This window comes from Prionailurus viverrinus, chromosome B1, assembly GCF_022837055.1.
Source record: "Prionailurus viverrinus isolate Anna chromosome B1, UM_Priviv_1.0, whole genome shotgun sequence".
Taxonomy (NCBI): Eukaryota; Metazoa; Chordata; class Mammalia; order Carnivora; family Felidae; genus Prionailurus; species Prionailurus viverrinus.
In genome coordinates, this window is record NC_062564.1 from 192,544,167 (window position 1) to 192,558,811 (window position 14,645).

The 14,645-nt window shown below is 37.4% G+C and overlaps 1 protein-coding gene across 10 annotated transcripts in view; it reads left to right on the forward strand.

Annotated features, from left to right (window-relative positions):
* The window catches only part of LCORL (ligand dependent nuclear receptor corepressor like), a 166,763-nt gene that overhangs the window by 5,536 nt on the left and 146,582 nt on the right, over window positions 1–14,645 (forward strand). The window lies entirely within an intron of this gene.

Below are 14,645 nucleotides of genomic sequence, written 5' to 3' on the forward strand. Positions count from 1 at the left end.
CCCTTAAATCAGCCATTTCTCCAAGGAGCATCTCCATTCTTTTTAGTGTAGAATAGATTTAGATACCAAAATCTGAACACTAGGTTTCAGCACTGTTTTTAAACCCTATTTTTCTGATACAAAAGCTAATACTCAATGTAACTGATTTGCCTAAGGTTGCTACGTCAAAACAAAATGGCAAAGATTTGATTAGAATCATTCTATAAACTCCAGTTTCTTCCCTACATACCGGCGTTATGCAGTAGAATTATAATGGGAGCCAAATATTTAATTTAAAATTTCTGGTAGCCACATTTGAAAAGCACATTTTCTAGGCCAGTATGTTCAAAATATTTTAACATTAATCCATACAAAAATTTTTAATGAGTTAGTTTCAATTCTTTTTTAATATTTAATTTTTGAAATCAGGTATTTAAAACTTTCTTTAATGTTTATTTATTTTGAGAGAGAGAGAGTGAGAGCACAAGCAGGGGAGGAGCAGAGAGAGAGGGGGACACAGAATCCGAAGCAGGCTGTAGGCTCTGAGCTGTCAGCACAGAGCCCGACGTGGGGCTCAAACCCAGGAACCATGAGATCATGACCTCAGCTGAAGTCAGACGCTTAACTGACTGAGCCACCCAGGTGCCCCTGAAATCAGATATTTCATACATCTAACACACCTTAATTTGAACTAGCCACATTTCAGGTGCTTATTAGCCACATGTGGCAAATGGCTACCTCATTGCACAACGTAGTTCTGTGGTGTAGTAGCTCCAGCCAACTCTTGATACCATGGTACCACTTACTTCAGATTGTTGATAATAACCACACCTATAGCTTAATTTATCTTCCCCCAAATCTTTTATTTGTATAGACTAATACAGCAAATAAGTAAGCTCTGGAGCTAGACTACCTTTGAAACCTAGTGTTACCACTTACAAGTTGCCTAATCTCTCTGTACTTTAGTTTCTTATCTGTAAATTGGAGATAATAAAGTGGCTTGAGAATTAATTATGTTGATATATGCTAATATGTGTCTGTCATATAAAAAACATTCCATAAATTTTAGGTGTTATTATTAGTGATTTATACAAGTTATTAGCAGCTTTGAGCTTTATGCTTTTGCCAGTAGATTCTGTCTGGTGGGAATGCTGGTACACAATAAAAGGATCATGAGGCATGTTAGTGGAAAAGATAGTGAGGGCTTGCATTATCTGTATTAAGGTTAGTTTAGAGGCACAGAGTCAGGGTTTTAGAATCACTTAGTATATCACTTAGTATATCACTTAGTATAATCCTGTCTTTTTATATATGGAGTGACTAAAAAGACATCTGATGCCTTCCTACACTCTAAGGAATCTTTTGGCTTTGTAGTAACTGAATACAAGAAATTAGTTTAAATTCATTAAAAAAAAAATCTGTATCCTACTAGATCATACTAGATCATCTTGCAGCTACTCTTTGTTGGTACCTACTCTGTATTTTATGCTTCCTTAAAGCTTTGCACTCTGCAAGTGTTTGTAGAGTGCAACTTTCTTCCAAACTACCTGTGCCATTTATAATAGCAGTATCAGTGTCAGAGGATAGTCTCTTCCTCTATTTTTAACCTGTGAAGAAGTTATGGGAGCGACTCATAGAGCTGTGACACTTAAAAGATAGGGCAGTCCAGGTAAATAAAATTTTAGATAATCAACTTGACATTTCTTTCTGGCTACTTCTTGCCTTCTGATCTTTTGTCTCCCCACAAACTTCTTCGTCATCTTTTCATTACTGCCATGTAAATTCCAAAAGGGTGGATTTACTTAGAAATCTTAATTTGATGAAGACTGGTATGGATGGGTCAGCCACCCAAAAACCTTGGCACTTGGCTGTAGCCAATTTTTTACCCATTTAAAAACGTGTAAATTATGGCACTAATAATGTTCACCAGGAAAATGGAATCTGTGTTGATAATGAGTAGATGGGTGTTTAAGACATGTATCCAGTATGTCTTTAAAATAGGCAGGTCTGGGGCACCTGGGTGGCTCAGTCTGTTAAGCGTCTCACTTTGGCTCAGGTTGTATCTCGCGGTTTGTGGGTTCAAGCCCTGTGTCAGGCTCTGTGCTAACAGCTCAGAGCCTGGAGCCTGCTTCAGATTCTGTGTCTCCCTCTCTCTCTCTGCCTCTCTCTCTCTCTCTCTCTCTCTCTCTCTCTCACAAAAATAAATATTAAAAAAAATTTTTAAAGAGGCATGTCAATGGATTTTACATGTAATATTTGAAATCCCTTATATTCCTGGATTATTTTATACTTGGGAGGGTAAAGTTCTGCCATCCTTAGAAACAAGTAGTGTGCAAATTTTGTATTTTTGCAAATGTTAGAGGCTACAGGTTGGTCTCTTCATGTCCATACTACTTCCCGTGACTGGCTATATATGTGTATCCCTCAAGGCTTGGCTGTGCACCTTGAGAAGTTGTTACTATTTCCCCCATGCTCCCCTGACTTGTCTGACTTTCAGCCCTGGTGTTTAACTCTACAACAGTGCAGTCTTGAGAAGAGAAAGCAACAAAGGCATGTAGATTTTGGGGCATGCAATTTTTTCTCCCTTATTAGTAAATCTAGTCTTTCATTTATTCTACATTTTGTGTGTGGACTTCCTATCTTTTTCTTTTTTGATAGTATTCCTTCTTCTTGGTGTGTATGTATATGGCCAGCATTCATGGGTGATAACAGTTGGTTACAGCACTAAATTCGTAGGTTCAAAATTTTGGGGACCCATTTAACTTTATTAGAGTCCATACTTAGGGCTGAATCTATCATTAAGCAATTCTTTCAAAAGTTTTTATTCACCACAGAAGGTAAGAGAATGTGAAACTTAATGAAAGATCACTTTTCTCTATCTCCTCTCATTTTATACAGTTTTCTCATAATTGACAAGAAACCTAACCTCACTTACATTCACTTCTTGTTTTTCTTTTTTATTTTATTTGTTGCCAAGTTATTATTACTTTGTTTGCACTGTCTCATAGATTCAGTTTTTATCGTGAAGTAAGCACTTTGGGGAGATTCAGATAAGATTTTGGTTTATATCAATATCTGCATTGCTGGTTTTATTGTGTTTCAGTCTATATTAAATCATTATTTGAAATAACTGCTTTGGTTTGTAGTTTACAAAGCAGTAATATCTCCCATTTGTCTTTCTTCATCAAGTAAATACTAATAACCATATTCAGGAAGTACATCATAACTTACTAGACTGCTTCTTCCTTATTTGTATGTCTAGCTTCTTCTTTAGACAGCCTATACATTTTCATCTGCTTTTACTTCTTTTTTGTATACATTGCCCCAAATTCTTGAGTATCTTTTTAGTTGTATGTTCTACCCTGCATCCTCAGTAACTTGTAATTGTAACCTAGAGTCTTTTCTAAAGTATTTACTGAAAAACAAGTTTTCATTAATTCATTCAGATTGGCCAATTCATTTCTTTTTTTTTCTTATTTAAATATTCATTTATTTATTTCGAGAGAGAGACATAGAGAGTGAGCAGGGGAGGGGCAGAGAGAGAGAGGGAGACAGAGAATCCCAAGCAGGCTCCATGCTGGCAGCCCAGAACCCATCATGGGGCTTGAACTCATGAACTGTGAGGTCATGACCTGAGCCGAAATCAAGAGTCCGACACTCAAACAGTGGAGCCACCCAGGTGCCCTGGCCAATTTGTTGCTGATGGGTATGTGCAAGGTTTGTATGTAGGAAGTAACTTGTCCAGTAGTCTTCATATTTAAGTAGTAAATCATTTAGGGACAAGGGACTGAGTCCTAACAAATGGTAGAAAGGACTAAGAATTGAAGGAATATGTTTTTTTTTCTTAGCCTTAATCATTATAGCCTTTGGCACAAGTCATTTTTCTGTAAACTAAGATAATATCTGTCCTTACATGTTCACTATTTTTTGTTTTGGGGAAAGGTGCTGTAATACTTATACAGTAGTTTTTTTTTCTGTGCTGAAGATATAAATTAAGGAATTATCAGCATAAAGATGGTATTTAGGGGTGCCTGGGTGGCTCAGTCAGTTAAACATCCAACTGTTGATTTCAGCTCAGGTCATGATCTTAAGGTTCATGGGATTGAACCCTGCCTTGGGCTCTGTGCTGAAAGCGTGGAGCCTGCTTGGGATTCTCTCTCCCTCTCTCCCTCTGCCCTTCCCCCACTCATTCTCTCTTCCTCTCCCTCCTCAAAATAAATAAATAAACATTTAAAAAGAGGACGATATTTACATCCATGGAAATGGATGAGATTACCTAGGGGTAAGGGATAATTAGAGAGTAGAGTACTCTATACCATGTCTTAAGAAATCTTAACATTCCCTGGGCAGATGAAGAGGAGCCCCAAGGTAAGGCCACTGAACTTTTACACTGAAAAGTAAGACAGCAGGCTATAAGTAGGAAAACCAGGAAAGAGTAGTATCGCCAAATCTAAGAGGAGATTGTTACATGTTGTTGAGATGTTAAGTATCTTGAAATAGGGAAGTATACATTGTTTTTGGCAACATGGAGGTTCTAAGTGACATTATTAGTAAATTGCAACAGTATGGTGGGGAGGGAAGCCACATTGTAATAGGTTAGAAAATAAGAGATGTGTATAAAGGATTATTAGACTACTCATTTGAGAAGCTACATTGTGAGGAAAAAGATAAATGGGGCAGTAATTGGAAGACCCTGGGGTCTAGGGATGTTTGTTTCTTAAATAGGAGATACCATTATGGTGGGGACTGCTTTTTTGAATCAGTAATATCAATGATTAGTTTGTATATTATTTAATTAATCTCAGACTTGATAGCAACAATATGTTGAGACAGATAAATAGGATGGGCTTGGTTTGAGTCACTGAATGTGATCTCTAAATGTATCTCTTTTTTTTTTCCTTCAAAAATTTTTTTCCTAATTAAGTTCATCACTAAGATATGTGGAATTAATGTTATACAATTTAAAGAAATGATTCCAATTAATTTACTGTTGTCAGTTAATCCTCACAGATCTTGAGTCCTACTGTGTGGCAGTTGATGGGGGGGAGGGGAGTGTTTAATTCTATGTTTCTTCCTTATTGGGTTCTGAACTGGAAATAGACTTAGGACTCAAAGATCAAAATGTTAACTTTTTAGGTAATTAGGTTGTATTGGGGTTCCTGGGTGGCTCAGTCGGTTAAGCATCTGATTCTTGATTTTAGCTCAGGTCATGATCTCAACAGTTTTGTGAGTTTGGCTCCGTGTTTGGCTCTGAGCTGACTGCTGACCAAGTGGAGCCTGCTTGGGATTCTCTCTCTCTCTCTCTCTCTCTCTCTCTCTCTCTGCCCCTCTCCCTGCTCGTGCTCTCATGGTCTTTCTCAAAATAAATAAATAAATTTAAATGGTGAGGTTGTATGGACAAATCAGACTTCTTTACTCCCTGTCCTCCTGAATTGAACTTACCAACAATCAAAGACAGAGCAGTTAGAACTGTAGACCTCTTCTAAAATACTGGGAAGTTCTGTGCCTGGTAGAACTTGGTGAGTTTGCCATGTGATTTGCTTATTGGTAAGGTGTGACCATCTAGGCAGAGTAAGAGGGAAGCTTGGCCATGCATGAAAAGTGACCTTTAAAACAACAATTCATCCCGCTAGGAACAACTATCAGGATGCTGCCAATATTAGTCATTCTTCTTTCCTTTGGGAGGACTCAATAAGGGGTAGAGAAAAGGGCAGAAGCTTCTTTCAAAATACTTCCCCTAAGAATGAAAATTGTTAGGAGAGGTGGGGACTGTGGGTGTGTAAAAAGCTTAGTGTATAAGAAATAGGGCTTAGACTTTGCTTTTATTAAAGCACTCACAGTTGTCAGGGATGTTAAGTATCAGAGTTGGTATAATATAACGGAAAGACAGAAGAGGGAGCAATTAATTTTGATTTGAAGGATCTGAAATGATGAAACTTCAAAAGATTGAGTGAAAGCAAGAGTTGGCATACTTTTTTTATTCCCTACACTATACTTTTCAGCTTCTGATTTATTTATTTTATAACTAGAAGTTTATACTTTTTTTTTAATGTTTATTTTTGAGAGAGAGAAAGAGAGAGAGCATGTGTGCGTACCAGCAGGGGAGGGGCAGAGAGAGAGGAGGACACAGAATCTGAAGCAGGGTCCAGGCTCTGAGCTGTCTACACAGAGCCTGACACGGGGCTCAAACTCGCAAACTGTGAGATCATGACCTGAACGGAAGTCGGATGCTTAACCAAAGTTGGATGCTTAACCGACTGAGCCACCCAGGTGCCCCTGGAAGTTTATACTTCTTAATCTCCTTTGCCTGTTGGGCCCATCCTTGCACCCACTTTCCCTCTGGCAATCACCAGTTCTCTGTATTTAACATTCTAGGGTTTTTTTGTTTGTTTATTTGTTTTTAGATTCCTCATATAAGTGAAATATTTGGTACTTGCTTTCTCTGATTTATTTCACTTAGCATAATACCCTCTAGTCACATCAGTACTGTCACAAATGGCAAGATCTCATTCTTGTTTTATGGCTGACTTACGTCTCTGTCTATCTATCACATCTTCATCCATCCATCAATGGACACTTGGGTTGGCTGTTGTAAATAATGCTGCAGTAAACATAGGGGTGCATATATCTTTTTGAATTAGTGTTTTTGTTTTCTGTGGCTAAATACCCAGTAGTGGATCATATGGTGTTTCTATTTTCAGTTTTTTGAGGAACCTCCATACTGTGTTTCCTAAAGTGGCTGCACCACTTTACATTCCTGCCAGAAGTGAAGAAGCATTCCCTTTACTCCACATACTCTTCAGCACTGGTTATTTCTTGTCTTTTTGATACTAGCCATTCTGACTTGTGTGGGGTGATATCTCACTGTAGATTTGATTTACATTTCTCTAATGATTAGTGAGTTATGTTGAGCATCTTTTCATGTGTCTGTTGACCATCTGTAGGTCTTCTTTGGAAAAATGTTTATTTAGGTAATCTCATTTTTAATTGGATTTGTGTGTGTGTGTGTGTGTGTGTGTGTGTGTGTGTGTGTGTTGAGTTGTATATGTTCTTTATATATTTTGGATATTAACCCCTTACCAGATATATCATTTGCAGATTATCTTCTCTGCAGACATCATTCAGTAGGTTGCCCTTTTGTTTTGTTGATGAGGTTTCCTGTGTTGTGTAAAAGTTTTTATGTAAAGGGCTGGATAGTAAATATTTTAGGCTTTGTGGGTTATATGGTCTCTGTTGCAGCTACTCAGCTTTACTGTTACAGTGCAAAAGCAATATATAAATAAATGAGCATGGCTGTATTCCAATAAATTGTTAACAAAATTTCAAAATTGTTTACAAAAATAGCTGGATTTGGCCTATAGACCATAGTTCTCTTATCCCTGAGTTAAATAATCTAGCAGGAGAGTAGGGTGGAAGGAACAGGCAGAGGGATAGTAAAAGCAAAAGGTATAGAAGTCTAAATAATGATATATTCTGAGAATATTCAGCACTCTAGAGTCATTGGAATATAGACTGGGAGTAGGGAGTGGGACTAGAAGTATAAATTATGGCCTCTATAAGGAAGAAATTATGAGTCTTGAAGTTTTTCTTTTTTTAATGGCTAATAAGCATGATCAGATAAGTTGGCTTATGTTCATTTTGAACATCTGCTGTTGGTTCAGGTTTAAGGGTTTTTTTGTTTGTAATAGTTTTAAGAAGCTCAAATTGAAGCAGCCCTTTTAAGTCAAAACTGGGAAATGAGCAATCTCCACTTCAATATATTAATTAAGATGTTGGATTGCTGAAGTACTTGCAAATGGCACCCTTCTTTTCTGTCTGGGTTCTGAACAACTTGAAAAATGAAACAAGGAAAAAGATAGGAGCCAGAATATCACTTCTATTGCTGATTAGATCAGGTTAGAGGAACAGCTTGGGAGAATCACGTGGTCTGGCATAGGCCAACTTAGCCATCCTGTTCTAGGCATACTAGGGAAGCAGAACAAAATATGAGCTCTCTGCAGGTATGTTTTCCCAATAGCTGACTCCCAAGGGGAAAAGGAGCAGAACTGAGCTCTGTCTACTCAGTTATTCTTTGCAAAATCACCAATTAGATCAGGCAGTTCACTTCCCTAGGGGTGAAGAGAGGCTGATATTATGCTTGTGAAGCATCCTTCCTCACAGAAACAAGGAGCAAGGAAAAGGTGTTATTCCTCCAATAATCCAAGCTACTTTTTGCAGTTATATCTGGAGGTAAGTTTACTGGAAATGATACTAGTATTATACTGAAAACAAGTCAAACTTACATATTTTGGATGTTTAAAAAAATATTTAATTCTACTGTTTGAAACTACCATGTTTCTTCTTCTTCTTCTTCTTTTTTTTTAAGCGTATTTATTTTGAGAGAGTGCGCATGCAGGGTGAAAGGGCGAGGGAGAGAGAGAGAATCCTAAGCAGGTTCCACACTTAGCGCAGAGCCTGATGCTGGGCTCAATTCAGGAACCATGAGATCATGACCTGAGCCAAAATCAAGAGTCAGATGCCTAACCAACTGAGCCACCCAGGTGCCCCACAACCATATTTTCTAAACTCTCACTCTTTTTAGATTTTCTACAGACCTGTGTAAGATACTTAAGTAAAATGTATGTTTGGTGAGAAAAGAAAGACAAGACTAACTTCTTTATCAAGTGACTTTTTAAATTTAGAAAGAATAGAGAACTGTTTTTTTAAGTGGAAAAAACAGATACTTTGATAAAGAGATGATGCTTTTGATCAGTTCTGACTGTGGATACTTATCCAATTTATTCACTGTATCTCTTTCTTTAAAATGTTACCAATTTTTCCTTATCCTCTTCCCTTTCTGAACGATTCAGTACTGAAACCATCAGATGGGACCAAGTGAGGGTAAGTGTCTGCACTGGATGGTGTATGTGGGAGAAGGAGCCATGTCCTTTTGGAGGAATGGCATGTCAGAGCCTGACAGGGATGAGGAGGGTCCCCATGTGGGTTGATGGAGTTTTGAGAGGTGAGGAGTAACCTGCCTAGAAGGGCATGCTGGTGCAAGGTGTCAGAGTCCAGGCAGGGTATCTATGAAGGATAGTAGACCTGGTATGAGGGAGGGTTGGTTGGTGCTAGTAAGGGGTGTCTAGACCTCAACAGGGTAAGAGGATGATAAGGAGGACAGCTACTGGAAGGTTGGGGGGGGGGGAAAGAAAGGAGGGTAGCCTAGTGTGGGTGTATTGAAGCAGATTGGATGAGGAGGGAGTCCGTGCATGGAGGCATCCCAGTGCAAGATATCAAAGCCTGAGGGTGGGGAGAGGAAGGCATCCCAATGGAAGGGTCAGCTTAATATAGGTAGGGTATTACAGGAGGAGGAAGGTATTCTTGTAGGACAGATGCCAGGCTTGAGGAATAGGGACCTGAACAAGATGAGGAAGTTATACACATGGAGAAGGCATGGGGGTGTTGGGGCAGAGAGGGTCAAGGAAAGCATCCCTGTAGAGAAGGGAAGGCAGCCACAATGGGAGATTGGCTATATACAGGGAGACTGGTCAAAAAAATAAATATTAAAGATAATGGGAACCAGGCCTCTCATTGTCTGAGAAGGGAGTTACAAATATGGAATTGGAGAAAACTAGAATGCTGTCTGTAGTGTTGGACTGGAAATGAGATACTGGTATGAACTCATGATTTTCATAGTGTATAGTATATAGAAGTAAATGTGTGTGTATATATACACATGCCCTATACCATTCACTGAGAAGGGGCCTAAGAGCAGTGACTGTCCAGTAGCTTTGTGCCTGATGTATAATTGTTAATTTCCTGATTTTGATACTTGTATTTGTAAGAGAATACCTCTGTAGGAATTACTTGTTGAAGAATTCAAGGGTCATGGGACATCCATTTATTCTCCAATAGTTGGAAAATAAAAGTTTTTACCATACTTAAGATTGAAACACTTTCTGTAAATTTAAGATTGTTACAAAGTAACAATAAGTATTTAAAAGCAAAGTTATGGGGGTGCCTGGTGGCTCAGTTAGTTAAGTGTCTGACTTCGGCTCAGGTCACAATCTCACGGTTTGTGAGTTCGAGCCCCGTGTCAGGCTCTGCACTGCCAGTTAGCACCTGCTTGGGATTCTTACTCTCTCCTCTCTCTACCCCTTCCCCACTCATGCTTTCTCTCTCTCTGTCTCTCAAAATAAATAAACTTAAAAAAAAAATAAAAGCAATGTTATGAGTCAAATATTACATCTTTGAATTAATCACTTTCAGCCCTTAAAACCACGTAGTTAATAATATGTAAATTGTCTTGCAGGTTTTTCAACACTAAGAATTGCTCTTTGGGATAATGATAGTTAATATCTACTGAGTGCTTATCATGTGTCATACACTATGTGTATATGTTTTAATCACATTTAATTTTCACATGCAAATTAGCACAATTTTTATCTTCATTTTACACATTAGAAAACTGAAGTTTAGAGAGGCTGACTTTATGAAGGTGGAATTCAGATCCAGGTCTATATTTGCTCTCCTGGTCAAACCTGATTAAAAAATTAACAAGTCTGATCCTTCCTGATCAGGTAGTCATGTCTAAAGGTTTAGTAAAATACTGCGGTTCTCTGCTTCATTTCAGAACCCTGAGTTTCAATGGTAGGGAAAAGAATTCTGGATTTAGACCTCCTCAGCCCTTTGTTCCTGGTGAAGAATAGAAGAGAATAGGGGCTTCGGTTATTTAAAAAAAATTTTTTTAATGTTTATTTATTTTTGAGAGAGAGAGAGAAGGAGAGAGATAGAGTGCGAGCAGAGAAGGAGCACAGAGGGAGAGGGAGACATAGAATCCAAAGCAGGCTCCAGGCTCTAAGCTGTCAGCACAGAGCCCAATGCGGGCTCAAACCCACAAACTGTGAGATCACCACCGGAGCCAAAGTCGGGCTCTTAACTGACTGAGCCACCGAGGCGCCTTGGGCTTCTGTTATTTAAAGGCACATATCTCAGTTAAGGGTTCTATGAATGTGGGTTAATCAGAAACAATATACCCAAATTTCTTTCTTGGTCCTTCAGTTGGGAATGGCCAGTGGTAGGAGCATGGAGTTAGTGGGGCAAGGATTTTCCCCAGCACAGATTGTCAGTGTTTTTAATCTGGATATAAAGTTGCTCTCTATCCTAATTCCAAGAATGATGGCTATCACCTTTCTATCTCTTTTGAACTTTTCCAAAGAACGGCAAATGATCAAATAGAAGATAGCTAGTGACAATTTATTGTTTCATCTTAACTCTCCTTTGCCTGTGCTCCCTTAGACCCATTCAGAATATAGGAATGTAATGCCCTGGTAATTTTTTTTTTAACACACCAACATTATGGCATCAGCTTAATCATTACCTATTTTTTCTCCTTTGCCTTATTATTTGACCTTTTAATATTTCCATTATGACATAGGCATCATTTATAAGTGGGGTTGAATATCCCTATGAGTATACATTAGCTTACTTATTTGCTTATTTTACTAAGTTATGTTATTTATCTTCACACTTCTCATCAGTCTGAATCCACAGATCCTTTCGAAAGTCCTCTGTCACAGAGTGAGTTTTTGCTGGCCCTCTCATTCTTTAGATCATTCTAAAATTGCTCTTTTATTTTATAGCAAGAATGATAGGATTTTCAGTGTCAAAGGAAGCTTGGCCATCTGCTATAATCCTCTTGTGCATCTCTTCCTCATAATTTTTTTTTCAGTATTTATGGATCAGTCATTGTGCTAGGGGACTCAGATGCATTAGATTGTTTGCATGAAGCACAGTCTTGTAGGGCAGACAAAATTCTCTCAGTATAATAAATGCTGTAATAGAAGCATATACAATATTAAAGTTGTGACACAAAGGAAGTGATCAGGTTTCCTTGTATGGGTCCAAGAATGGTCATAGGATGATTGTGGGGTATGAGAAAAGAGAAAGAGAAGCTGAATCATGAACAAACTTCTAAGCAGAATATAATAGTAATTATTGTTATTTTTAATTATTTTTCTTTATTACGTGATTACACTTGAATTCACTTGATTTTCACAACAGTTATATAAAGAGGAACTATTTTTATCATCTCCACTGTACAGATATGGGAGTTAAGTAACTCATCTTAACTTCCATTGGTGGGTTAGTTTCATTTGTGGTTCTGTAAGATTACTCTGCCGGTAGACTAATAGGGGAATATGACAGGTAAATCAACCAGGGAGATGTCAAGATAGCCCAACCAAGTAATTATGAGGATCTGAAGTAAGAGTTGTAGTAGAAATGGAGAAGGAAAAATTCAAAAGATATGATGCATTACAGTCAACAGATTTTAGATATTGATGAGCTATGGGCATACAGAAAAAGGAGGAAGAATAGAGAAAATAATTTGCAGGCTTCTTTTGTAAGCCTAATTGGATTGTGAGACATTTATCCAAGATAGGATATAGAACAGCATATTTTTCATATTTCACAGCTCTAAAGCTCCTACATCTGTTGTAGGAATGATGTGGTGCCTGTACATTCTTGTTTTCTTAATATTTGAAGGTCCAGGGATGGTTTTAGAGCTTGATTATTATTGTGTGTGTGGTATTTTGTTTTTTTTTCTCTCTAAAATTTGGTTCTTTATTATCTGTCAGGAAAATTTAGTGTAGATAAACTGAATGATTTAATATTGTAATCATATGTTAGTGAACAATTTTATAATACATGTAAGTAATTTGGACTGTCTCAAATCAGTTTTCCCTAATTGTATTGAAGTTGCTAGAGTGTAACATGGTTCACTGTAGGTTTTTAGACCCCCATACTTTGACATATAATGATTCCATTTTTATTTAAACAAAATCTCAAACACTACCTTTACCTTCATCTTCTCTATATACTTCCAGTTACCTAACCTACTTCAGTATTTGATTTACTTGGTCTTTCTTCACTTACTTGTATGTCTTTCACATATCCTAAGTGCAACATACCTAAAACTAAACTCTTGATCTCCCTCTTTTTTTTTTTCCCTCAAAAATTATTATACCATCCCTGAGAGTTGCAACATGGCAGAAACCATGGGAGTACAAAAATTGGCTTCAGGACCAGATTGTGAATAGTTCTCTTTTGTTTTGCTTTTTAATATTGTCCTAAAGAATTAGCACTTATTCTGATATTTAACTGAGATTCAACTGATACTGTTAGCTTGTTTTTAAGTTTGGAGGGTCATAGGAATGCTAGTTTCCACATTCCATTCAGTGAATTTACTGTTAACAGTTCTCTTGTTTTAGACCAACCCTATGCAAACCATGATTACTGTTTCTTTGGGGGAATCAAAAGTAGCCTTCCCAGAAGAATATTTGAAAACTTGGGCATAATTTATAAAAATCATTATGGAAAAAATTAAATATGTACAAAAGTAGAAGAAAGCATAATGAATATCCATATTCCTGTGACCCAGCTTTAACAATATTACAAATTCTGGCTTAATTTTTAATATTAAAATTTGTTTCAACATAATACTTAATTTTATTTTTTTTAATTTACATCCAAATTAGTTAGCATATAGTGCAACAATGATTTCAGAGTAGATTCCTTAATGCCCTTTACCCATTTAACCCATTGCCCCCTCCCACACCCCCTCCAGTAACCCTCTGTTCTCCATATTTATGAGTCTCTTATGCTTTGTCCCCCTCCTTGTTTTTATATTATTTTTGTTTCCCTTCCCTTATGTTCATCTGTTTTGTCTGTTAAAGTCCTCATATGAGTGAAGTCATATGATATTTATCCTTCTCTGACTGACTAATTTCACTTAGCATGATACCCTCCAGTTTCATCCACGTAGTTGCAAATGGCAAGATTTCATTCTCTTTGGTTGCCGAATAATACTCCATTGTACATATATACCACATCTTTTTTATCCATTCATCCATCGATGGACATTTGGGCTCTTTCCATACTTTGGCTGTTGTTGATAGTGCTGCTATAAACATGGGGGTGCATGTGTCCTTTCGAAACAGCACACCTGTATCCCCTGGATAAATGCCTAGTAGTGCAATTGCTGGGTCATAGGGTAGTTCTATTTTTAATTTTTTGAGGAACCTCCATACTGTTTTCCAGAGTGGCTGCACCAGCTTGCATTCCCATAATATTAAAATTTTTAATCAGAACAAGGCATTTTATATATTGGTTGTCTGAATTCTGTAATCCTTTTCTTGTTCTAATATGAATAAACCCAGATTACACATTTCCTTGCAAGTAATTATGGATTTATGTAAGAGTTGTGAAAAATATGACATTTATGACATCTTACTGCTTGCCTTTAGGCTTAATATAAACTATTTTGGGTTGATTATGCTTTGGTTACGAGCCAAAAAAATTGAGTTTAGACCCCAGAAGCTTACTCTCTCTCTTATTGTCTTTCTTACCCTTTTTCTCCCTCTCTTCCTCCCATCTTTATGCTCTGTGTTTTGAATAGCTCTAAAACCATTAAGAAACCATTGCTGCTTATGTCTTGGATCTGACATTTTCTATTCATGAAGCAAACCAAAGAAGATACTGTTTATTAATAGACTCATTGCATATGATGAAGAGCAGTTCATTGTTTTTTAATCTCGTAGAGCAACTGAATTAACAGTGATATAGCTAATGTGTCAAAATCCCTCAGAGCACTCATCTTACTTGGTTGTTGTTGAAATAACAATAGC